The sequence below is a fragment of the Heterocephalus glaber genome, unplaced genomic scaffold, assembly GCF_053883595.1.
Source record: "Heterocephalus glaber isolate CG9 unplaced genomic scaffold, H.glaber_assembly_v1.0 deba00000676, whole genome shotgun sequence".
Taxonomy (NCBI): domain Eukaryota; kingdom Metazoa; phylum Chordata; class Mammalia; order Rodentia; family Bathyergidae; genus Heterocephalus; species Heterocephalus glaber.
Window position 1 is genome coordinate 12,532,006 of NW_028258156.1, and position 27,429 is coordinate 12,559,434.

The 27,429-nt window shown below is 35.8% G+C and overlaps 1 protein-coding gene across 1 annotated transcript in view; it reads right to left on the reverse strand.

The window, feature by feature from the left end:
* Ahr (aryl hydrocarbon receptor) overlaps positions 1 to 27,429 on the reverse strand; it is a 140,650-nt gene that overhangs the window by 45,614 nt on the left and 67,607 nt on the right. The window contains exon 13 of the mRNA XM_004839591.4: positions 3,588 to 3,704. The gene's annotated coding sequence lies outside the window, so the exon portion shown is untranslated. The remainder of the gene's footprint in view (positions 1 to 3,587; positions 3,705 to 27,429) is intronic.

Below are 27,429 nucleotides of genomic sequence, written 5' to 3' on the forward strand. Positions count from 1 at the left end.
CAAGCCTCTCCCCACACATCCACCACAGCTACATCCTGGGCTTGTCCATGCCTCCATATTGTTCTGTTCTGTACTCTCAAACTCTTGCTAGTGCCTTCTTATTCTCACATTTCTCTCAGTCAATTACTTGCACAGCACTCCAGGTCTTTGTCTACATCACACAATGAACACTTTTATTCTTATCGCCTATCCTTCCAGCCTTCCTCATCGCCTCTTCTTATGCTATGAATGCCTAAGCCACAAGGCCCATGTGGAATGCCCACCCACTGAATCCAGGTGTGCCTGCTATAGTCCCTGCTGACAAACACAGGAAGATAAGCTCAGCCTACACTTTTCCTTTACTCTTTCAGCCAAAGGAGTACAGCATATTGCAAAGAAGAAACAAATGGGCATGGGGGCGTGGCCATGGTTTCCAATGTGGTCTGGACCCTTAATGCTGCTCTGTTATCATTTTTCCCATACTTATCATAATTATTTTAAATTTCTACCATTGTCAGGCTGGGGATTTACCTCAGTGGTTCCGCTGCCTGCCTCCCAAGTTCAAGGACCCAAGTTTGATCCCCGGTACCAAAAAAAAAAAAAAAAAAGAATTTCTGCCATTGTCCTCAAGTATCCTTACTTGCCGTTTGAATTATTGGTTTCAACAAATGATGGAACTAATTCACAAGAAAACAGTGAGCAAAAATTGTAGTACTTTGACTTCTTTACCTCTTCCAGCCAACACCTGTGTGTATTAAATTGCTTGCTACAGCTTTGGTGGAAAGAGAGATACACCCACTTCTAGTGATAGCTATTTTCTCTACCTACATTTGGACCCTCATTTCTTCCTTGTATTAGTCCCCATTCTGTAGAGAAACGGAGTCAACATGATATATAGATATATAAGAGGAGGTATATTTTGGGAATTGGCTCACAGGACTATGGAGGCTAACGTCCCATGATCTGCCATCTGCAAACTGGAGATCAAGGGGAGCCTGGTGTAATTTAGTCCAAGTTAAAAGGTCTGAGGACCAAAGGTATAGGTCTGAGAAACTGGATTTAGGGGGGAGGCTTGCTAGTATGAGTCCTGGACTCTGAAATTCCAAGAACCAGGAGCTCTGTCCATGTCCACAGGCAGAAGATGGATGCCTTGGTTTAAGAAAAAAAATGAATTTCCCTTTCCTCAGCACTTTTGATGTATCCAGGACTTTATTGGATTGGATGTTGTCACTCATACTTTGTTAGGGTGAATCTTGTTACTCAATGGATTCAAATACTAATACCTTCTGAAAATACAAACACACCCAGAAATAATATTTTCCTAATTATCTGGGCACTTAAACTGACACTTAATATTAAACATCAGACTCAAATGTTTAGTCATCCAACTCATTATCCTGTCTTTTCTATAGTCATATTTTCAGTGCAGTAACATGTTGAAGTTTCTCTCACCTAAAAAACGGAAACCCTTTTCTGATTCTGCTTCTATTCCACCTATTTATGTTCTATCTCTTCCTTTCATACCTAAGTGTCCATAAAGAAAGCAAGGTTCACTTTTAGCCTCCATTTCCTCACCTTCCACTCATACTTCATGAGCTATTGTAAGATATGTCACATAGGTAAAAGAATATGCACATATATAAATGATAATTAAAATGCATCCACCCAGCTGCTCAGTTTAAGAAATAAAATATTATTAAGAGCTTTAAAATAAATCTGTTACTCTTCCTAAAACAATTACCCTCCCTATAAAGGCAGTTATAGTTTCACTTATTTTTGTTTCTAATTTATATATACCTAAACCATATATGGTTCACTTTTACATGTTTTGATTTCATATGAATTTCTAATATAGATATTCTTCTATGGTTCATTTTGCTGGTTTATTTTATTGTTTTAGCTCCATATTATTTGTTAATTTATCTATATACTTTACCGTCGTGGTTCATAATATATTGTATAATTGGAATATATCATAATTTGACTGTTTCCAGTTATTATTACATGAAAATGCAGATCTCATAAATTAAGAATATTTGATTTTGGCAATTTAATATAGTTTAACTGATATAAAAAATGCTGCTGAAAACATTCTTGTGTCTTCTTATGTCTGTGTGAAAAATTCCCTATCCTAGAATAGAAGTAGAAGTCATAATTTCAACAGTATGAGCATCTCCGTATTTACAATATCATGTGTGATGGTTAAGCTTAATTGTGTTAATTTTATTGGCTTGGGAACCATCAAGGGGATTCAGTTACTATATCTGGTCTCTGGCCCTCTCCTTTTTTGGCACTGTTCTTCTGTTCTTCCCAGTCAGCACGAACTAAAGCATCTTTGCTCCTCCACATGCTTCTGCCATGATGTTTCTGCCTTGAAACTAGATGACCATGGGCTGAATCCCCTGAAACCATGAGCTAAATTAAACCTTTCCTCCTTTAAATTGTGGGTGTCAGATATTATATCTCAGCAGTGGAAAAGCTGACTAATACATCATGTCAAATTGTTTTTCAAAATTATCCCAGTCTATACCCTTAAATATATCAAAGTATAAATATTCCATTTGTTTTAGGTTCTTAACACAGAATTTTTTCCTGTAAAAATTGCAAACCTAAGAGATGTAGAATTATATTTCATTTTTAAAATTTTGTTTTCCTTATTAGTGATGAAGTTAAGTATCTCTTCCTATGTTAAGTGGTCATTTGTGTATTCTATTTATGTTTATATACATTTATACACATTGTTTATATGCATATTCAAAATAATTTAGCAAGAGTTATTTGTGAGTTATGGGTGTTGGTTTTCAGTGATACATATACCTTTCTGTATGGGGCAGGTATTACCCCTCAGATTTTTTTGGTGGTACTGGAGATTGAACCCAGCTATATCTCAGTACTCTTTTAGTTTTTATTTTGAGGCAGGGTCTTGCTAAGATGCTAAGTTACCTGGGCTGGGCTTGAAATTAAAATCCTCCTGCCTTGGCCTCCCAGAGTGCTAGAGTTACAGATTTGTGCCACCCTTTTATGGTACACTTAAATGAGCGGAATATCTTAATATCAAGTTCCCCAACTCATTTTCTTTAGTTTTTTTTTTCTTACGATTCTTCTTAAATACTTTTCTACTCTGTGGTTATAATAACTTTTTTATATCTGAGAGTTTTGACTTTTATATGTATATATTCTTTAACTTATTTAGAACAGATTTTTGTGTGAGATGTAAAGCACAAATCTATTTTCATTTTTTAGGAAAACTGGATGCTAATTTCCATGGCAGCATCTTCTGAATAGGTTGTCTTTCGTGCACAGATTTGCAATGCCACATCAGACATATATCAAGTCTTGTTTCCCTTCTACTGGTCTATATGTCTGTTTATGCACCAAATAAGCCATGAGCCAGGTGTGTTGGCACATGCTATAACCCCAGCACTGTTATTAATTTGAATAACTTTTAGTAGTTTTGGAAATTCTATCAGGACAATCATATCTTCTGCAAATAATGAGAATTTTGTTTATTGTTTCCTATCCTCTTATATTGTTTTTCTCCTACCTTCATGTACTTTCTTTAATTCTCAGTTGAATACTATTTAAAGAGAATGACTTTACCAACTCACCAATGAAAATGATGTTTCCTGTGAGATTTTTATAGATATTCTTTTGCCAGTTAGGAAAGTTCTCTTCTGTTCCAAATTTTTAAAAAGTTGTCAATATGAATGAATATTGACTTTCATCTGCAAAAAAATGAGATGATTTTATATTTTAACCATTATATATTGTGTTAATTTACATTAACTTTTAAAAACATTAACAAACCCTTTGTTTTTTTTTAATAAAGTCAATTTAATAACTTGTATGTGTTTGTGTTTTATACATTGCTGGATTTAACTTGCTGATATCTCATATTTAATTTTGAAATCAAGATGACTTCATAATGGCTTCATAAAGCAACATAAGTAGGAATGTGATTTTTTTTTTAACTCTCCGGAAGAGTTTAGGTTAAGTTGAAATCATTTGCTCATTTAGTACTTAGAACTTGTAAAACTTTGTTGCAGATTTAAGCTTTTTCATAAGAAGATAGTGGTTTAATTTCTTCACTGGTTAGAGCATCACACAAGTTTTGTCAATTTTTTATAAAATGTAATTTTCTAAGAAATGTACCCACATTGTCAAAGTTGTCATTGTGGTCTAAAGTAGTCCCTAACACTTTTCTCTTTTCCTCATTTGTGCTTCTTTCGAAGTGGTTTCATTTTACTTTGTCAGTAGTATCTATATCTTTCCCTTTTTTTCTTGCTTAGTCTTGTCAGCGCCATCTGGATTTCATGTGTTTGTTTCAAAAAACAGATCTGGTCGTGTTGATTCTTCTTATATCTTTATTTTTCATTTTATTAATTTCTAATTTTTGTCTTTTCTTACTTTTGGGGCTTATTTTTCAATAGTTTTCTTAGTTATATATCTATAATATCTACCGGAGGAGCTGTTTGTGGAAACTTTCTTGATTTTTTTACTTTTTATCTAGATCAAAACCCTATTTCATAATTCTAGGTATGTAGCTATAAATATTTCATCAATTTAATATTATTTTACAGTCTTCTGGCTTCAAGCATTGTTGTAGAATTCCACTGTCATTCAGTTTCCTTGAAGGTAATCTGTTTTTCTCTCTATCTTTTTTTAAAAGGTCTTTTTAATTTGTGTTCTACAGTCTGGTGAAGATTGGGATTTGTTTTGTTTCTTGAGTCTGAATTTTCAATTCTGCAATCAGAATTCTGAAATTCCTTGAGCACTTTTTCCTTCCAAAATTATATCTCTGACATTTCTGATATTTAGCAATTCTGGTTGGATTTATGCTCTATCTTGTTTGAGTAATGCTCTGCCACTTATGTTTCTCAGCTACTTTTACATTCTATCTGTTTTTCTGTGCTTTTGGGGGGCTAGTTACTTCCAACCTGTGTTCCAATTTAACCTCTCTTTGATCACATCCAGTAGATTAAGCAGCATATCTATTTTTAATTTTAGTTATTGTATGTTTAATTTCTAAATGTATAATTTTCTTTTCACTAGAACTGCCCAGTCATCTTTATAGGCACTTTGTCCTTATTCACATCTGATTTTTTAAAAAATTTCACTTTTATGCACTAGCATACATTGTAAAATGTGAGAGTTTCAATATCTAGGTCTGATTTTTTTAACACACTTATCTCATCACTCTTGCCACTGTCAGAAGCAGTTCTGGAAGTCCTCTTAGGTAGGTGCCTTTAGCACTGTAGTAACTGCCTTGATGTTCTGAATCAATTCATATTTTACTTTCATGGTCATTTTGACTTTGGGGAAGAATCAGAAGTCACAGGCTGCTAGATTTGATGAATAAGGTGGATAAGGACATAGCACAATATTTTTATGAGCCTGTCTTTCCTTTGGATGGCAGCAACTTCCATCATATTTTTGATCACAGCTTGTAAAGACACTCATGAAAGAGGACTTCCAGAACTGCTTTAGAAAGTGACAAAAATGTTGGGATCAGTGTGTCTGAAGCAGGAGGCAACACTTTGAGGGGGATTAATGGTAAGTATTTATGTATATTTTAATCATCCCTTTTATATGGAAATTATTTAAGGCTTTATTTAAAAATTGAATCATTGTGGGAAAAGTATTTCTTTCTGACAGGTATTCATGGAAGCTTCAAACCTAGGATGGCTATAGTCTTTTTCAGATATGCAGACAGTGAGTTGTAGGGCCTTGTGTTAGGCAGTGTGACTGGTGGGACCAAAAGATGAGTGGGGATTTACTAGGGCAACTGGCCCATGCAATTATTGAAGCTCAGAAGTCAGACAACAGACTATCTATAAACAAGAAAACCAGGGAAGGTGTTGATGTAACTCTCAGTCTAAGGATACAAATGAGAATGCCGGGGACTACTGGTATAAGTCCAAACCCCAAAGCTGGAGAACCTAGAGTTCTGATGCCCAAGGGCAAAAGAGTGTCTCAGCTCCAAAAGAGTAGGGGAAATTTGCTTTAGATCAACCTTTTTATTCTATCTGGGCACTCAGCATACTGGATGATGCCTGCCCATACATTGAAGGTAGATTGTCCTTAGTCAGAACACTGATTCAAATGCCAGCCTACTCTGGAAACACCTGGCAGACTGGCACATAAAAGGTGCTCTGCCAGTCACAGTCATCTGACTACACAGACAAGTTGACATCTAAGATTAGCTGCTCTAGACCCTGTAGCCTAGGACAGTTTGAAGATTAGCTGTGGCTTATGAATTTGCAGGAGACATTCTGTTGCTTTGTTTCTTCATTCAAAGTAGCTAATTATTATTAACTTTTATTTTTTCTATTTCACGCGTTCACTGAAGATGTAATTCCTTGTAATTTCCAGAACTTGAATTTAGCTTTCCCGCTCATGCAGACTTGAGTTTATTTAAGTCAAAACTGAAGCTCTAAGTCATGAGAATTAGCAGATGGTTTCACTGCTTACAACTCTCCAAGGTGCATCTTCCCAGAACTTCTGGCCTCTGATGAGTCTCATGATTTGTCTTACTCTGTCCAAATCAGGCATGTATGAAAATATGTTTTATTTTGTATCTACTACTTTTAGGTTCTTTGGAGCAGAATAGACTTTCAGGATATCCACTCTGCCAATATTGTTGGAAAAGGAAGTCTCCGTCTACTCGTCACTTTACTGGAACCAAGTTTTGCCCCTAGCATTTTACAGAACCTACTCTTGTTAAGGTCACAAGTGACATCATAATCCCTAAGTAAAGTAAATATTCATCAGCACTTTTTTTTCACTCTGCAGCTTTTGAAATTATTGTTTACTGGTTCCATGAATCACTCTTCTCCCTTTTATTATCCCAGATTACACAGGCATACATAAACAAACACACAACAACTCTTAGGGTATTATTTTTATACTGCCTTTTATCCTAAAAAGGTCTACTAAAATATTACTAAATCACAGAAAAAGTTCTGATCCTCTTTGTATCTCATGAAATATTGAATACGTATCTCAATACCTCTATTTCTTATTTCGAGAGCCCTTGTCTCTCAACTCTGCTCTGCTGACTATTCGCTCTATCCATTGCTGAAAATCTGATCCATGTTGATTGCATTGCTTCCTGCTTCACAGGTAACTTATTTGCATGGAATTACTACTGAATAAGTTTTCAGTGGCAACCTTGTGGTTCTATAGAAGCCATAAAGTGAACTTCAGAAGAGCTGCTGTTGAATGACTAAGGTAGAAGGCTCTAGAGCACTTAAGTCACTTCACCCCTGACTACCAGATCTAAGTCTGATTTTTCAGGATGCAAGATCATCAATGGCTCTTTAGCAATGGCTAATGAAGAAAATATCTAGTATGTGGAACCGAAAAGGTTCTGGACCTTTTGCCTGAGTCAGGCAGAAATTAAGATAAAGCTTGTCCTAAACAGGTTTACCCAGTTTCTCCTATTTTCTCTGCTCCTATTTTCAGACTTCAGACTTCGTCACAGGTTCCTTATTCAGCCCATCCTCTGAGGACTGCTCTTCCTGCAGTGTCAGTATTTCTGAGTCAGTATTTCTTTTCACCTGATCTCCTTATGTGACGTTCTTGGCATCATCCCCCAAATACACCTGACATCTCCCACAGATAGATTATTAGTCTGATGTCCACCTGAGCATAAGGTAGTTTCAGATTCTTCCTGCTTATGTCCTCCTAAAGGTACACAAAATTCAGCATAACTGAAACTCCCCTAAACTTCAGTTCTCAGCCCTCAATGCGTCAGCACTGCTACATTTTCTCAACAGCTCCCTCCTTTAGCCTGCTCTATAAAATCAAGGAAAGCCTAACATTGACCAAGAAGGTAGTCTATCCTAATTAATTGTTAGTTGTAATTTAGCTCACAACTTCACTCTTTTCTGAGGGTGGTGATGTCTCATTCTTCACCTCTGAATAAGGAACTGAATAAGCTACAAAAACATTTTGCAACTTCTAAATTCCTCTTTGCTTTGAGACTTTATTCTTATCTCTGGTTTCATAGCTAAGCTCCTCATGACCAATAGTGCTGAAAGCCTCATTTCAGCAAAACATTAATGTGTGTGAAATCGTCTCCCTAGAAATGTTCTGTGAAAATAGATTTAATGGTAAAGATGGAAGCCAAGATTAAATCTACGATGAATATAGAAATAGGCAAGAGAAAAAAAGTAAAATAAAATATTTGGTTTTTCACAGCCAACATCTCCCTCACTTCCTGCTTGAGATGAAAGAAAACAGATACCTTGGTTCCTATGTTGCCATAGTCTAAATGTAAATTATTTTTAAATCAACAAAGAAAGAACTTTCTACCACTCCTTTGGCAATTTTCTGCACTAACCATTTCCCTTTCATAGCTCCCAGCAATGACTCTTACACCTTCTGAGAAAAATAATTGGAGGATATTTCCAGGTACCCCAGTTGCTGTGGTCACTCACACTCAAGTAAAAGAGAAATAAATAAACCACTACCACTAAAAACCTGTTCTTGAGAAACAGGTAGAAAAAAATTTCACATCTTTAAAAAGAAAGAGAAGTATTGGGGAGGGAGTAGCCCACTCAATAAACTTCCTCTCATAATGAAGTAAAATAAAAGGGAAGTGTCTGCTACTACCTTAGCAGAAGCCAGAACAGTCTTTTTATAGTCACCTCAGAGGATATCTTCAGGATTTCCAAGTGTTTAGATATTTTCAGCTTCAACCTCTTTAGCACCTGGGGCAACAGGAAGGGTGTGTATAACTCTCTTAGCAGCACCCTTTGGAAAGGAAACTGGATACACTCTTTAGGACTGCTTATCATTTCCCTTTTATGTAGACAGGCAGAATTTAGTGACCTTTGCACATAGTTTTATTTGAATTCCATGTAACAGCAAAATAACAAAATGGTCATTTTTCTTATTGCTTTCTTTTGCCCCAAGCAGGAAGTGAGAAGTTGGACTCTGGATCATGGAAAGTCAGTAATTTGCATTTATTTTTCTTCTTGCTCAAATAAATCTATATTCCTCATCGATTTAATATTGGTTTCTGTCTTTATCATAAAATCTGTCTTTAAAATTTGGCTATTCTGGTAAGATCATTTCTTCTATATACACATTAATATTTTAGTTAATATCTTAGCTTCTCTTAAGACAGCCCTTAGGAGAAAATGACTTAAGAAGTAAATAGTACATATATTTCAGAGAGACAGAATCATCATATTCTTACCTCTGCTCTACCTGCTGAGATAAATGTTGACTTAGGCATCCAGGTTTCTCCATCTTATTTCTATATCCTTTGAGTTTTGTTGTGTAGGTGTTGAGTAATGAGAGAAAGGGAGAGAGAAAGGGGGGAAGGAAAGGAGGGAAGGAGAGGGAATATGGGTGAATACACAAGAATAGGTTCCAAATAGTACACTGTGGTCTGACTGCCTACCCTGGCAGGGCAGAAGGTTCCTGAATAGAAAAGAACAGCGGCCCCTGTGCAGGAAGGAGGCTCTGAGCTGGGTGCATGAGGAGAGCTTGAGTCAGACTGAAGAAAGGAAGGTAATTGCTTTTCTGCAGGGATATTTATAGGAATTACAGGAAAAGAAGATTTTAAGGAGTTTTCCCCGCCTCATAAGCATAAGATGTCTGATATTTTTCAAGACACTTCAACTGAGAATTAAACCATTCTCCATTTCAATTTGGAGGTGTTAGACTGGGCGTCCCTTGGATTCTTATGGGCAAAAAATCTGCTTTCTTGTGGCTCTATGATTTTCATCTGCCCATACAGCCAGGAGTACATTCTCCTTAACAGTTATTTAAAAGTCTTAGACATCACATCAGTATCTTAGTTCAGAATTAAATAATTTAATTATTTGAATATTTATTTATTAACCTATGATAGGTTACTTTAATTATATTCATATTTATTTATTATTACTGAGTAGTTATAATGCATAAGAAGTTGTGCTAAGTGTCATACATGAGGGGATTTGATTAGTCTTCCCACCATCTCTTAGGTCTGTGCTCTCTTTATTTCCAGTGTAAGGCTGAGGATGCTGAGACACAGATTTAATGATCTGGCCAGTCCCACAGCAGCTAAGTGACCAGGCCAGGGATTTAATGAAAGCTGGCCTCTAACCTGCGATTTTATACTGTCTCAAAGATTCTGCTTGCCTTACACATATAACTTTGAAAATAAAACCACAGAGACAATTTTGGTTTTTGAATTTTAAAACAAACACATGTTCAGGTTCTTAAAGGCACAGTCATGATAGTAGATCCTATAATCTTGTATTTGAATTGACTGGGTTGGTTTTTCACTGGGAATTATGTCACTCTCCTTTGGGAGAAAAATAATACTTTTGATCCTGTTGCTAGGGCTTCCTCCTAAAGAGGTGTGTCCAGAAAGGAATTAGACATTGAAAAAGGTTTCCTTTTTCCTTAAGGCTGTTTCACATATCCCAATTTAATTTGACAATTTTATGTTATAATTTTATTTATATTGTTCTTTTCCAAAATCTAAGAAATCCAAGAGACAACCCCAAATTTGACACCAAAACAGGCTTCTCATCACCGATCGTTTTTGAAAATCACATGTTGTGAAGTGTGATATCATTTATCTCCAACACGTAATGGACTGACTGAAAAGAGACAAAAGTTTCCATTCCTGAGCTTCCTATTTCACAGCTTCAAAGTTTGACTTATAGACAGACATCGGGCAAAAAATCACGCTCTTCTAGGTGCTTAGAAAGTGAATGGATAGATGAAAGAAAAAGCGCTTCTTTTCTTTAGATCTTGAAGTTTCAATGACTTCATCTCTTTTTCCACTCACACATAAATACATATATACACATAAATAGCTACACGGGTGCATGTGCACCAGCTTTCACTTCCCACAGTGATGTATATGTGCATACCCTCAAATGCAGATGCATTCATATACAATAAAACATTGTGGGGTTTTTTTTAGTATAAGTCAATATTCTTAGCACACTAAAGCCTTAACACTAGAGATTTCTTTCAGAATTACAAACTTTTAGCAGTTCTGGCAGTCTAAGAACAGAAAGTTCTGAAAAAGACCCTCAACAGATGCCACAACACAAATGCAACTGTGCTTTGAACAGTCCTCCTTCCAAATATCTCCACACTCACTATTGACAGGGATTGCTTTGCAACTCATAATGAGAAGAAAGGATGATGCAATTTGACCAACTTTTGAAAAGCAAGAAGGATGTCTGCAGCCCCAAGGAACAGGCCAAGATAAGAGAAAACATGAGGGACCTACATATCATGTGCATTCGCATGGGAAACATGATGAGAGGAAATTTCATAGTTGCCCCTATAATTAATATAAATATAAGACACACAAGTAGAAATAATGTCTGGAAGTCAGCATAACCAGGTTATGAGAAAATTATAGTTCTTGTTGAAAGGAGAAATCACTGGAACTTAGCCCCTGAAATTGTTTTGTTTTGCTTTCTTCTCTTCTAAGCACTTCTGGACATGATTGGTTGCCTTTTAGAATGTTCAAACATAAAAAAAGTTCCTGTAAGGACTTGAGGAATGTTGATATTCTGAGTGCAGAAGTACAAGTCACATCCATGTCCTCATATACTCTTCTCACAGACGTCTTTTAGCTTTGACTCTGTCCCCTCTTCCCCACTATATAGCAGTTAATAACCAGAGCAATTTTTAAAACTTGTCTTGCTTAGCCCATAGTTTGGCTTCCAGTTTTACTCAGGAAAAAGGATGAAGTCTTCTCTATGACCTGATCTGGACCCACTCCCTGCTTCAGTTTATGTTGCTCCCCTCAACACTCTTTCACAATCTCAGGCTACTGTGCTCTTAGTGTTTCTTCTATAGGCCAAGTTTCTTCTTCCCCCTGGGCCTTTTGTCCAGCTGAAATAGGCTTTTATGGTTAACTTCTCCTTATGTTTCCCAATTTTCATTACTTTTTTCCTCAGAAAGGCCATTCTTACATCTAACTTGAAGTGAGTCTCTCACTGCTCTTCTCTCAGGACACTCTGGTGTCCTGCTTTACAGCACTTGTCATAATCTGGAAGAATGGACTCCTGTATTTATTTGTTTAAATCTCATCTCTCCACTATATTATTGGTTACAAGAAGGCAGTAATATTTGCTTTGCTTTTCAATGTATGCTAAGAACCCAACATATCACTTGTCACTTGTGTGCATGTGTACACTTCTGCTGTAATCTTATTTAATTAACAATCAGCTTCCTTTTAAATAAAAATTGTTTCTGACTTATAACTCTCCCCATTTCTTCCAGGTATATCCCAAGAAACTTTGAAGTTATAGTGCATTTTGCCTTGAACTGAGGCAATGTTAGGCTCCTAATTTTTTAGTGTACTTATAAGATAGAAAAACTGTTGATTTCCTAAGGCATTATCTCCATCAATGCAATTTTTCTAGAAAGAATTCCAACCCTGAGTTTTAGAAGTCTCATTGTGATGGCTGAGATATAGTGGGCATTCTTACAACTCAGAACGTGTTTACTAGAATTGCTATGTGTATGGTAACTACTAACAGATTGGTTCCTCAACTAATTTTGGTAATGAGTAAGTAGAAAACAGAACCAGTCAAATTGCTGGTTTGTATTCTATTAGATAAATGAGCAAGTAGCTAAAATTCTTCATTTTTTACTCTTTTCACATTAGACTGACCCTCGCTTTAGCTTTAGACACTGAAAAAGAGTCACTCTTAAAATGTAATGATGGCTGCTACTTACTAAGACACAGAAAAGAAAATCCATTATTTAATATGGCTCTAAAGAATTTTACAGAATATTTTCATTGAAGAATCTGAGGTGGATGACTTCTTATATTTCAATTGTCATGTTTATTCACAGACAAATATTGCATTTCTTGCTACATTGCAAAAATTTTTGGGTGAGGTTTTGGAAAAAGAAAATAACTTTTTTGGTTTGGGGGTTTTGTTTGTTTTTTGCTTTCTTTGGAATGTTGGGGACTGAACCTAAGGCCTTGTGCATGTCAGTCAAGCACTCTGCCACTGAGCTGTATTTCCAGTCTCTCAAAATGACTGGCTGCACTGAAATCCATTCCTCTCAATTCCTTCTCTTTCCATACCCTTTCTTTTTATTGTTCCTCAGTAACTGACTTCTGCTATTGTTAACTCTTACCTTGTTTGTAGTTCCATGGTCTTGATTATCTTCTTGTGATATGTCTAATTTTCAGACTAATGTTCAAGGTTTAATTAGGAGAAACCCGTGTTTCTTTTAAAAAATTCAAGAAAGATAGGGTGAAATAATATACAAATATTAGTGCGTCACAGGAAATATTACAAAGAATCAACAACTGGAATCTCATATTAAAAAGCTTTTACATAGCAAAAGAAACCACTAATAGAATGAAGAGACAATCCACAGAGTGGAAAAAATATTTGCCAGCTGTCCCTCAGACAAAGGACTAATATCTAGAATATATAAAGAACTCAAAAAAGTCAGACTCCCTCACATTTAAAGACCCAATAAAAATGGGCATCTGATTGAACAGACATTTCTCAGATAAATAAGTACAAACAACAAATAAACATATAAAAAATGTTCAATATCACTTGTCATTTGAGAAATGGAAATGAAAACAACACTGAGATTCCATCTCACTGCGCAAAGAATAGCCATCATCAAGAAATCAGCCAATAACAAATGCTGGTGAGGCTGTGAGGAAAATGGAACCCTTTTCCACTATTGGTGGGAGTGTAAATTAGTCCAACCAATATGGAAGTCAGTATGGGGATTCCTGAAAAAACTAAAACTAGACGTTCCTATTCCCCTTCTTGCTATCTTCTTGAAAGAGCTAAAAAGCATTATACCACAGAGATATATGCACACTCATGTTGATAGCAGTACAATTTATAATAGCTAAATCTTGGAAACTGCTCAAATGCCTGTAAATGGATAAATGTATAAAGGAGGTGTGGTATTTACATACAATTCAGTATTACTCTCTGATAAAGAATGATAAAGTTGAGACATTTCTAGGTACATGTATGCACCCTGAGATCATACTCTTAAGTGAAATAAATCGGATGCACATGTTTAAATATTCCATTGTTTCTCTTGTATGAGAAACTAAAAAAGTAAATAAAGACCAAATGATAGGTATTGGGAAGTAAGAAGAAAATATTCAAATGGGGAGGGGACCAAGGGAGTGGGAAGAGGGAAGGGAAGGAAAGGAAAAGAAAAAAGGAATAGAAGAAAAAAATGGAAACAAAATTTTTGTAAATAAAGAAGGGAAGAAGGGTTGAGAGAGGAGGGAATGGGGAAAAAAAAAGAATCAAGATATATTATGTACAGGTACAAATTTCCTAAGATGAATGTGATCTTTGCGTATATCAAAAGTATATCAATAAAATTAATGAAAACAAAAGCAAAAAACAAATATTAGTGCTTGTAAAGGGACATTTGTTGACAGAAAATTTGCATTATCTTTCTTTAGGTGGTTCATTAAAAATTGGAAATTATTATTCAGATATGTTGTGTGCATTTTAATTAAAAATTCAGACACAGGATTAAGTTTGTAGCTGGACAAACAAAGTGAGATAAAGACTCAAGTACATACTGCATTTAGAAAAACAAGCGACACAATGAACAAAAGAGCCAATGGCCCTGTGTGGGATCCATAAAGCAACTCATTTCAGATATTTTACAAAGAAAAATGATTGCATAACTTCTGTAGTACTAGATATTTTACCTGTAAAAACAAGTCTGTCAGTTGAGAAATTTATCTTACAATTTTGGCTTGGAACAACACTTTTAAAAAACATTTGTAATTTTAAAAATCTAAGATAAAAGTAATGTGCACTTTTTTGAATTTATAGGAAAATAGAAAAGCAAGAGTTTATTAGCGTTGGATGCTTTTGTGCTTATGCAACAAACAGTCTGCCTGAAATGCTTTGGCGAGTGTGCAGTGCATAATATACTGTAATAACTTATGGTGTTTTGGAAGAAGAATAAAGCTGCTAAGATATTGTGGTTTTGAACTTGGCAAAAGAGATGGAGTAAAATTGGCCCATGTGCTTTCAGAAGAACTTCCACAATGGGGGACAGACTTTCTAAGAACTGTACATGAGGTGATAGGCAACTTTCTACATTGAGTCCTACTGTTACCTTCTTAGTATCTCTATATTGAGTCTTTAAAGATATTGTAAAGAGAAGTGTCCCCAGGGCATCAAAAAATTAACTTCCTGAATGTAGTTCAAGAAAGCCATACTTTATCTTAAGTTATTTTCTAACAGGGCTTCAATATAGCAATAATACATGAGCATTGATAAATATTTAGTAAATGCCTTCTATGTTTTGGCTTATCCGGAAGAGTACAAATATGCATTAAGAAAGACAAGCCAGCCCCTGCCTTTGTGCTCACGGTCTCCTAACATAAGCATAGGGCCATAAAATCTCTATCAGGCCAGATTATTTAAGTGTTACATAAGAGCGATAACATATTTCTTTGGGCCAGGTGGAAGATCAGGAAAAGCCTTTGCTGGCATTGCCCCCTATTCTTTATGAAAGAGGACCTGTTCCATTCTCCACAACCAAGATCAAAACATAAGACATGAAAGCACCTTCTCCAAAGGCAGAAAAATAGTATAATAATGAGGACAGGATGAAGAGAATCCCCAAATATGCATATTTAAGCTATTACAGTGCTCCCTTTTCTTTGCAATGCTGTCTTCCATCTCCTGCGGCTGAGTGATTTGTACTGGAGGCCCAGGGTTCGGGGCAGCCTCCATCGGTACCCGTTGGAAATGGGTGAGCTCTTCCTGTTGGTATGATGATAAAGAGGTGAGTGTACTAGGGGGAAAGACAAATGGTCCAGCTCTGTGTGCTAGAGCAGGCAAAAACTGAGGACTTGTTAGTAATTTCTATCTAGGCATCAGTAGGCTTTTTTTTTTTCCTTTTTGAATGAATCCTATGAAAATAACCCTCAGAAAACCAAGCAGAGGTGGTATCATATGCCATTGGCAGCTCGTAAAGGATTTTAGGATTTGGTATCCCAGATGTTTCTTCTTTACAAGCATTTTGAAAGAGCTTTTGAAGTGATTCTTGAAAGTCACAAAGGATTTCAATTCACAGAAATAAGAGGAAGAAATTTCTAGAAAAAGGAAATTGTATATATACAGGTGTTCAGATGTCCGGAGGAGGTTGGGCAGTCCTATTCAGCTTGAAGAAGGATAAGCAAATGTTTTAAGAGAGAAACTATGCTGAAAAAAGGTTGGGCTCATATTGCAAACTAGGATGAGAAAGTTGTGTTAAATGTAGTAGGACTTAGCTGTCTTTAACATTTATAGTTATGAACATGACCAAGAGGACTTTCATAGGTCCTAGGGGAAGACGACTTTTTTTTTTAACATCTGTTCCTTTGAATCTACTCTATGGACTCCTCTTTCCATTCCTAGATGGAATATTGGTTAGATCTCTTCACTTATTTGGATAATAAATAGGCAGTCTCATTTTCTAGGAACTAAAAAGTCTTTTCCAGGGTAACATTAGAACTCAAAGCAGACATCCTATTTACAACTTCTGTTCTTCATCAGGCTGGGGATCTGGCAGTGGGGAGTGGCTGCCTCTTTCTTTCTCTTGGACCTTCTCTTCTTTCTCTGGACCTTCTTTCTTTCTCTCCTTCCTTTCTTCCTTCCTTTCTGCTGTTTTCTCTGGTGACTGAAGAAAGGCAGGAAGAACAGGGGACAGAAGTGAAGTCTTACATGACTCATACAGCTAGGGCACTGGTTTTCTCTAGTCATTCCAGATGACAAAAGTTGACTCTCTTGTGTGGCACTTTTGAGCGTTCCTTAAACCCTGACACCCCCGCCCCCCCCCAATTCCCATACCTTCTACTGCTTGTCTGTCTGGAGCACCCTCAACTTCAGGGTAACACTCCTCCATTATCTGCAGTTTCACTGTTATTTGTTTCAGTAACCCATAGTCAACTGCAACCCTACAATACAATATTTTTTAAAATCTCAGAAATATAATTTATGAGCATTAGATAACTTTTATTATAGTATATCATTATAATTGCTTCCTGAAAATCGTGTGTACTTATCATGAATGAGATCCATGGAGGATTTCAAAGGCCCATGCTTATACAGACTACAGTTAGTGATAGTTAACATATTGAAACAGCTATTTTTAAAGCACAAGAGTACACAAGCACCTGTTTCCTTAGAGCTCAGAGCAGATACATCATCCCATGCCATGGAGCCTCTGGCAAGCTCCTCTGTGCACTTAAGAGAACAGGCAGAAATTTCACAGAGCATCTTGGTGATGTTATGAAAGCAGTTTTGACATCATCAATCCCCTGAAGGGAGCTTGGGAATCTCCAGGAGTCCCTTGGCCCTACTTTGAGAACCAGTTGTCTAGGGTGAAGAGGAGCTGGGGTCTAGGAAAGTAGGATCGTGTTTAGTACTCTCAGGTGAAGAATTATGATTGTGCTTATGAGAAGACTGGACAACAGAGATAAAAATTGTTAAAATCAACTCTATGCTTTGAAATGAAAAAAAATATTTTGATAACTCTGAAGAAGCAAGGACTTCCTGTAGCAAAGGGGTAGAAGACATTAAAATTGAAATACTACCAAAAGCTAAAAAAATTAAACTTATATTTCTGGTAATAAATGAAATAGATGACCAAATCACCAAACATAGATATTATCTATAGCAATTCCAATAGGGATATTTTATTACTTATAAAATTATTTATTATTTATTCAAGATAATAATATCTTGAATGACATAGCAAGACCTTGTCTCAGATTAAAAAAATAAATAAAAGAATGGCTATTATCAAAAAGACAAGTCAGGGAGCCAGAGATATAGCTCAGCCATGCTGCGCCTACCTGGCAAGTGCAAGGTCCTGAGTTTGATCCCCAGTACCAGAAAAAAAAATACCTTTGATTGGGCAGCTTACAAAAAGACAAGGGAGAACAAGTGCTAGAAAGAATATGGTGAGAAGCGAACCCTTGCATATTGCTGGTATGTAAATTAGTATGGTCATTATTAAAAACAGTATGGAGGATCCTCAAAAAATTAAAAATAGAACTATAATATGATCCAAAACTGCCACTACTGGATATGAAAATCAGTGTATCACAGAGACATCTGTACTCCCACGTTCACTGGGGCACCACCACTGTGGCCAAGAAAAGGAATCAACTCAGGTGTCCATCGTTGAATGAATGGAAAGTAAAATGTACATATAGACAGACAATGGAATACTATTATGCCATAAAAATAATGAAATCCTTCATTTATGATGACATGAATGGAACTAGAGATCACTAGGTTAACTGAAATAAGCCAGTCACAGAAAAACAAGTACTACAGTATCTTTTTTATACATGATATATAAAAGAGTTCATTTCATAGAAGTTGAGAGTAGAATTCTGGTTATCAAAGGCTGGGGACAGTATGGCTGAGGTAGGATAGGGAGAGTACCAAATTATACTTAGACAGAAGTAAGATACTCTGGTGTGCTATTGTGCAGTAGGATGAAAAAAGCTGAAAAAAGCTGAAAGAAAGGAGTTTGAATGTTTACACCATAACGAAATGATAAATGTGTGATGAGATGGATATGTAAACATTACACAAGTATATATCTAGCAAAATACCACATGCTACTCTTAAATATATAGCATTTTATGTGTCACTTAAAAGTACATTTAAATTTAAAAACTTTGGGTGGAAAAATGATAATTACAGTTCCATGACAATATCAAAACAACTGTGAGTCTCAGGGAAGTGGTTAATTATGGTCCATCATTACAATGAAATATTTTGCTCCCACTTAAAAATATATTTGAATATTTAAGAAAATAGTGGTATCTTAGGGCCAGCCTGTCATCTTTCAAATCCTTATGTATTATCTGTGTGTCCTTGGTCAATTAACATAACCTCTTTAGGCCATTTTCTTCATTTGTAAAGCAGGATAAAAATGCTAACTTTCTCATATGGTTCCTGAGAAGATGAAGATATATACATATATATATATCACTGCCTTGCTTATAGTCAGAACTTAGCAAATATTAGCTATTGTACTAAAAATATACAAATGTTTATATTTGGCAATATCATGGATGACAAAAATATATATAAAAATGCTGAAATTATCCCACGGTGTAAAAAGATGTCTTCATTTGATAGAACAATGTGTAATTTTTACTTTACACATTTTATAATGAATGTGTGTTAATTTAAAAGAGGGGACATTACTGAAATATTTGACTAATTGAAAATAATTTAAAAATAAAGCATGCTGTCTGTTCTCAGGAAGTAAGAATTCATTGAGGCTCAAAGTTAAGAATAGGAATAACAATGCATTAGGGCAGAATGTGTGAATTACTTGCACAAAGGTAGGAAGGAATCTGTCCTGCAGAGGACAACAGACTTGCTTACCAGGGAAGGCAGCATTTGGCTAGGGCCTGAGTGAACTGGATTGGACAGGTGACATCAAGGGCATGGGGAGATCTAACCTTCTCAGATTGAGAAAACAATAGAGGCAAAGGTAACAACAAGAAAGGAATGATTGCTGACCAGTAAGTCAGTCAGAGTGGTTGGAATATATGATATTTGAGGCTGTTTGGAATCCAAGGTGGAAGACCTTAAATTATAAGTTATAAATTTAGGCTATTCTTGAAGGCAGTTGGGTTCATTCAGGTTTTATTGTCCACCATCTATCTATGAAAGAATAGATAAGGTTTTCACTCTCACTGAAATATGTCTTCTACCTAAAGATACTGTGATTCTTCTCAGTGAATGAGCGCCTCTGTGCACTCACCCTTGTAGCAGAGGCACTCGGGTTTGCCTGCACACAATGTTCCCAGCCCTCAGGTTTGACCCATGCATGGCAGCCTGGTGTTCACCTCCTCATAGATGCTCCTCCCCAAGTAAGCAGCTTTGGTCAAGAAACTCTCTTGGCTGTGGGGTTGATTTCCACACCCAGCTCAGTTTCTAGCTTGGCTTTTGCCAGGTATAAAGCAGTTCTCTGTGAGCCTCTGTGCTTCATTTCTACCAAGAAACAAAAACTCAGCCCGCCATGGACTGCCTTCAATCACTCAATATTTTTGCCTTGAATTTTTTTTCTACCTGGTATTCATTTTGAAAAATCAAGCATCTAGGTGTACTCAGGAATCACTTGTGATGCTTCTTCGTGTCCTCTGTACAACAATACATTTCTTACAGAGACAAGGTTCAGCTCTGACTTTTTTGGCCAAGTCAATGAATTACTGAGCAAAGAAATGTGTGAACACTCAGAACGCAAGGGAAGAACCCTCTTACTCTACCCTGTTTTGTTTCTCCTCAGATATGTCAAAAATAGATTTAATTTGTTCTTAAACCCATCTAATTTTCAGATGTTATTAGCATTTCTACAATTCTTATGAAGAGTTTTAGACATTTAGCAATAATTTCTTAGTACCATAGCCAGACAAAATTGGTTTCTGGCCCAAGATTTATTTTTCCTTCAATGCTTTTGGCATGTAACCAAAAATAAGATCTAAATTTAGAACATACTGGACTTACATGCATTGGATAATATTTACAGTTTAAAGCAGCCCATTTGGAGACAGTTACTTTATTTCAGTTTGCAACTAATAAAGATGCATAACAGGAAGAAATCTAGCTCACAGAGGATACTGTATTAAAAAAAATGTCATGATGAATGTTCTCGTGAGCAATATTGGTCAATTTCTTTCAATAATAGCTTGACACAGCCATGGCCATGAAATATTTCTAACTTCAACTCAATTTTCACATTAAAATTAGAGCTTTTAAATGAGAGTAAACACAGGGATTGGCAAGTATGTGCAAATGAGGCCTTTCCATTCCCTAGTGGGAGTGTTGATTGATTCCATATTTCTGCAGCATAATTTAATACATACTTTCAGAGGCTTTAAGAAGTGTATTTTCTTTAATACATCCATCCTACTTCTAGGAATTATTCTAAGAAAATAATCCTGGATGGCCCAGGAGGAGGCTCCCCACCACCATTCCACGCCTCCTAAGACAGAGGAGGTGAGCCCATCCCAGTGCCCAGGAGGAGGATCCCCACTGCCATTCCACCACTACTAGGGCAGAGGAGGAGAGCTGCACAGGCACCAGCAGCACCACCCCCCACCCTGTGGAAATGAGAAGACACATAAACAAGCCTCAAAAACAGACTTCCAGATCTCCTACAGCAACCCCAAAGGGAAAAGAGATGGAACAATCTGGTACTCAACAACCTGGACTCCCTAAACTGGCAACAAAAGAGGATCTGGAAAAAATGAAATCAGAAATAATTTCTCAGATAACAGCAAAGATTGTGCCCATAGTGCAAGACATGATTAATAAATCTAGAGGACACAGATAAAAAAATAGAGGATCTGAGGAACATTATGGAATCCCAACATAGAAAACAAATGGAATCCATAAAACAGATGCAAATAGATTTCCAGGAGATCAAAAACTCCACTGAAAATCTACACGGCAGAATGAGCCAATGTGAGGACAGAATTTTAGATATAGAAGATAAGATTGCAATTGGTGACCAGGAAAAGAAAAATTGCTTCAAAATTGTAAGGGACCACAAGAAATCAATCCAGCAGCTGCTAGATGATGCAAAGAAGAATAACATAAGACTGATTGGAGTCAAAGAAGAAACAGGAGAGAGTGCAGATGACATAAAAAAAACTGTTCACAGAAGTAATGGCAGCAAACTTCCCAAACAGAGGAAAAGAACTTGACATAAAGATAAGTGAGGCATATAGGACTCCAAATAGCCTTGATCAAAAAAAGTCTACACACAGGCATATAATTGTTAAGATTCCAGAAACCCAACAGAAGAACAAAATTCTACAAGCAGTCAGAGAAAAGAAACAAGTCAATACAAAGGAAAGCCCATCAGAATCACAGCAGACTTCTCAATGCAAACCCTCAAAGCAAGAAGAGCTTGGAGTAACGTATTTCAAGCCCTAAAGGGAAACGGCCTCCAACCCAGATTGATGTACTCTGCAAAACTATCTTTCAAAATTGATGGAGAAATAAGATAATTTCATGATAAAGAGAACATTAGGAACTTCATGAATACCAAACCAGCACTCCAAAAATTTTAGACAATACCCTAGGAAAAGACAATGAGGATCACAACCCCAGGAAACCCAGCAGAATGAATCCATTGGGTGTGACAAATTAAATACAAAGGGGGAGAATCCAACTAAAGAAAAAGTCATGACAAGGCTTTTAAAAATTTTAACTTCATCTTCCTAATGCATGTATAATTTGATCTTGTTATTGTACTGATTAGTATTTTTCTGATTCTAGTGTTGCACACCTTTCCTTGTGCTGTACTGGCTATTTATCATCTTCCTGTGTCTACTTTTTAATTGAGTTGTCTATTGATGAGCTGTAAGAGTTCTTTATATATTCTGATCATAGGTTATATACATTGTAAATATGGTCTGTTTAAGGACTACTTTTCATTTTAACGATGTCATTTAAAGTTCTAAATTTTGATGGAATCTCATTTATCAATTTTTTTCTCTTATACATCATGTTTTTTGTATCCTAGGAAGTTCTTGCCTACCCTAAATACATAAACATTTTCCCTTATAATTTCTTAAAGTTTCATAGTTTTAGTCTTTCATATTTAGGTTCTTAGATCCTTTCCAGTTATTTTTATGTATGGAAATAAAGGGTTGAGGTTAATTTTTTATATATGGATACCAGGTGTTCTAGTGCCATTTGCTGAAAACACTATCTTTTCCTCAGCTTTTGAATTGAGTTTATGTTCTATAAAATGTTAATGTTAAATAATCTTTCCAAACTCAGTGGACCATATATGTGTGGTTCTATTCTAGATTCTCTGTTTTATTCCAATGATCTATATGCCTTTCCTTACACCAACACTGTCTCGATTACTGTAGTTTTAGAGGAAGTCTTAAAATTAGGTACTAAACATCTTGCAACACTTTTTTTTTCTTTTTCTTTTTACTTTTCTAGGTGTTTTGTACTCCTACATAACTTTTAAATTTCAATATCCAATTCTTCATTTATACCAAGTATACACAGACCTGAATTTTTATATATACCTTGTGTTTTCTAATACTGCTAAATTCAAATACAAGTTCTTAGAGATTTCTTAGTATTTTCTATGTAGATGATCATTTCATCTACATGTAAAGATTTTGCTTCTGTCTTGCCAATCCTATCCTAATTGTGTCATTTTATTCCCAGACTATTTTGGTTTAGGCCTATATTTCAAAGTTTAATGGACAGATGAAGAGTAGGCATATCCTTCCTTGTTCCCCACCTTAGGGAGAAAGCATTGTATCTTCTCCATTCATGTAAGGTGTTTTTGCTGGAAGTATGGAGTACATGTCTTTAATCTGTTGAGAAGGTTCTGTTCTACTTCTAGTCTCCTGATAGCTTTTACCATGAACAGCTGTAGAATTTAGTCCAGTACTTTTTCTGCAACTAGTGACAGGATCATATTGCTTTTTCCTTTCCTCTGTTAAAATGTTGACTTTTGGAGATGGATCTTCCAATGTTGAACCAGCACTGCCATCCCTATAATAAAACCACTTCCTCCATACTGCCAGATCTGACTTCTAATAGTTTTGTTAAACAAATTTCTATCTATGTTCATACTTTTTTCTTCTATTATCTTTATCCAGTTTTACGATTAGCACGATATTGATTTCCTAGGGGAGAAGTGTTCCTTCTCTTTTTCTGCTTTAAATATTTGATATAATTTATCAGTTAAAATGTATACGAGCCTGTTGTTGTCATATAGGTAGGTTTTCAAGCTAGGAATATACTCTCTTTAATAGGTGTTTTTCAAATTTTATATTTCCTCCAGAGTTAGTTTCATTAATTTGTCTTCCAAGGTACTTCTTAGAAGTTGTCAAATTTATTTCAAAACAGATTTTTGTAATATGCTTTCTACATCCTTTTAAATTCTGTAAAATCTGTGGTAATGTCTCCTAGATCTTGATATTGTAATTTTAAAAATGTATAATTGATATTGTGTAATAGGAAGTAAAGGTCTAAAGGAGCAGGGGAAGTGGGAGGGGTAGGGGAAAGGAAAGAAGGGAAAAGGAAAAAATGGAAACAAATCTTTTCAAATAAGGAAGGGTGGAGGGGGTTAAGGGAGGGGAGGGGAAGGGGAAAGAATAACAACCAAGATACTCATGCAATGGTACAAGATCCCAATGATGTATTTAACTGTATTTTATACGTAAAATGGACCACTAAACTTAATGGAGAAAAAAAAGAGAAAATAATCCTGTATATGTACATCAATGTGGCCATGAAGATGCTTATCATTATACAATTAGCATAGTACAAATTAGAAACCATGAAAATGTCCTGCAATTGCAAACTGATAAAAACAATTTATGACACACACATACTTATATATGCACAGCCACTGGGTATAGCCACCATATAATATTCTGGGAAAGTGTTTAGTGACATGGAAAAATATTCACAGTATGGTCAATTCCAGTTAACAGGCCAACAAATATTTCCTGAGATTGTTACAGGCTCTGGAAATAACAGGTGACTTAGAGGTGGTAAGAAAAATGCTGTGGACACATTTCAGTGGATTTGAGGTACTGCTAAGGGGTATAAAGAAGATAAGGTTGGGTAGGGTGATAGCCATTGGGAGCTTAGGATGGGGCTGTATTGTCTACTCTGGTCAAGGTAAGCTGCTCTTTAGAGGTGACACTGGAATTGAAACTTGAACAAAGCAGCCACATGCAGATATGTAGAGCATCTTTAAGCAGAAGTGCAAAGGGCAGAGGACAGGAATGAGTCAATCATTTGAAATATATATCTCAGAATGCTGATAATGGCTATTTTCGACTATAGGGTTACAGATAATTATGCATTTTATTTCAAAATCTATAATCTTATTTTTCTATAATTGACATGGATTCATTTTTAACAAGTAAAACTAAAAAAAAATAAGGAATAATGTTACACTTATATTCATACTATTTGTGGTATTTTCCCAAAATGATTGCTGATATTAACAGATAGTTCTTACTCTAGAAAACTAGTAGAGTTCATTCTGCCAACTTTATTAGTCTACTTCATAGACTTTCTTTTTCTTTCTTTCTTTTTTTTTTTTTTTTTGTACCAGGGATCAAACTTAGGACCTTGTGCTTGTGAGGCAGGCATGGTGCCACTGAGCTAAATCCCTGGCCCTCATAGATTATTTTTATCTTGGCCTGCTGGGGTTTTTTTCTCTTATAATGAAGAAGGTGATTGGAAATAATTAATTTGAACGAGGTTAGAAATTCTACAGATGCATAGGAGAGTTTAAAGTTGCACATTTTCTAGGAAAAATAACAAAATGAAAAACTGAGTCTAGGCTTATATAATGGGCCTGCACATATCAGGGAATATTTATTTTGGCTCAAAATTATAATAAAATTCAGTCGACTTACCTAACTCTAAAAATCAAATAAGATAAGCATAACTGTCTTGTTTACTTCTTTGTAGTAAAAACATTAACAATCCTTTATCTTAGTTTTTCTAAAAAAACCCTACAGTACATTGTCATTATCCAGTCTCCCTACTCTGCAATAGCTCCCCAGAATGGATCTCTGTTTTCTAACTGTAACTTTGTACCCACAGACCAACCCGTCCTCATCCCTCTCACCTTAAAATCCTCAGTCTCTAGTAGTAACTATTCTATAATCAAAATCTGTGATACAGTTACCCTGATTTGAACATTACACAATATATATAGGCATCATCACACAATATTTCACAAATAGGTACAATTTTTATGTGTCAATTAAAAAATTAAAAATCGAACGGGGGTGGGGGGAGTAATCCTTCACACATGACCTCCAGTAACAGAAAATAAAGTAAGTGCAGATATGCTAAGCATGATCTTATAAACAGGCCTTCCAAGCACCAGCAATCTGCTTTTTATTGATTCTGTAGAGAACAACTCATTGAATCATCACATTTTTTCCCCAGTGAAATAAGTGCTTTGATCTTTGGTCCATTTTCTGATGAGAGGTTAATAAATGATTGAAAAGTAAACATACACTTGAAATCATGTTGTATAACTATTCTCATTTCTTTTCATTTCAGTCAATTTGATTTATCTCCAAACACTGGTTGTTTGCTGTAGCACCAGAGAGATGTGATGAGAAGCACAAGGCTGGTTAGTTTACTGAAGATTCAGGATGTCTACAGGAAAGAAAGCTATTTTTTGCAAACAATGTAAAGTTAGCAATGCAGACTCTTTTGGCAATAGACAGGAGAGGCTTTGACCTCTACAGGGTTAAATTGTTGAAAACACTTTTACCATAAAATTGATATTAAATATGTGTGGGATTCGTATTAAGCATACCTTCGGGGATACAGAAAAAAGAGGCATAGATGTTTTGGAGGAAGATAATTTGTTCGCCAATTTTTACTTCAGTTTGGCTCTCCCTAAAAGATTTTTAGGATTTGTCTGGTCTCTGATATTATATTAGACTTTACCTTTTAATGAAAAGAAGAAAAGATTAAGCATCAAAGAAGGCTCACTGGTAAGAAATTTTAAATAAAATGAAATCTATGTAAATAGGGAAGGGCGGAGAGGGTGAAGGGTGCACAGGTAATGGGGAAAAAAAAATAAGAGCCAAGATATATCATGTACAGGTACAAACACCCAATGATAAATGTAAATGAATTGTATACCTAAAATGTACCAATAAAAGAACTAAAAGAATTTAAAAAAAGAAATTTTAATTAAAATTGAAATGTTGCAATGATATATTTTTTTTCTTAAATTCTTTTATTGGTACATTTTAGGTATACAATAGGTTAACATTTATCATTGGGTGCTTGTACCTGTACATGATGTATCTTAGTTCTTATTTTTTTCCCATTACCTGTGCACCCTTCACCCCTCCACCCTTCCCTATTTACAGAGATTTTGTTTCCATTTTTTCTTTTCTCATAATTTTTCCTTTCCATTCTTTCCTTTCCCCATCTCCTCCCACCGCCCCTACCCCTTTGGACCTTTTCCTATTTCAAACTATCAATTATTAGTTATTAATCCTTTTAATCCTTATTTATACTCTCAGTTTCTCACACTAGAGAAACTATTCAGTATTTACACATGTGTCCTATTTATTTCACTTGAGTATGGCCTCAATAGGCATCCATTTAGCTATAAATGACTCTAGTTTCTCGTTATTTATGGCTGACTAGTACTCCATTTTATAAAAAACCCACATCTTCTTTATCCAGTTTCCATTGATGGGCACTTGGGCTGTTTCCAAGCTTTAGCTATTACAAACGATGCCGCTATAAACATGGGTGTATATATATCTCTGTGGTACGATTCTTTTAATTCTTTGGGGGAAAATACCCAGTAGGGGAATATCTGGGTTAAATGGGACGTCCAGCTCTAGTTTTTTGAGGTATCTCCATACTGATTTCCATAGTAGTTGCACCAGTCTGC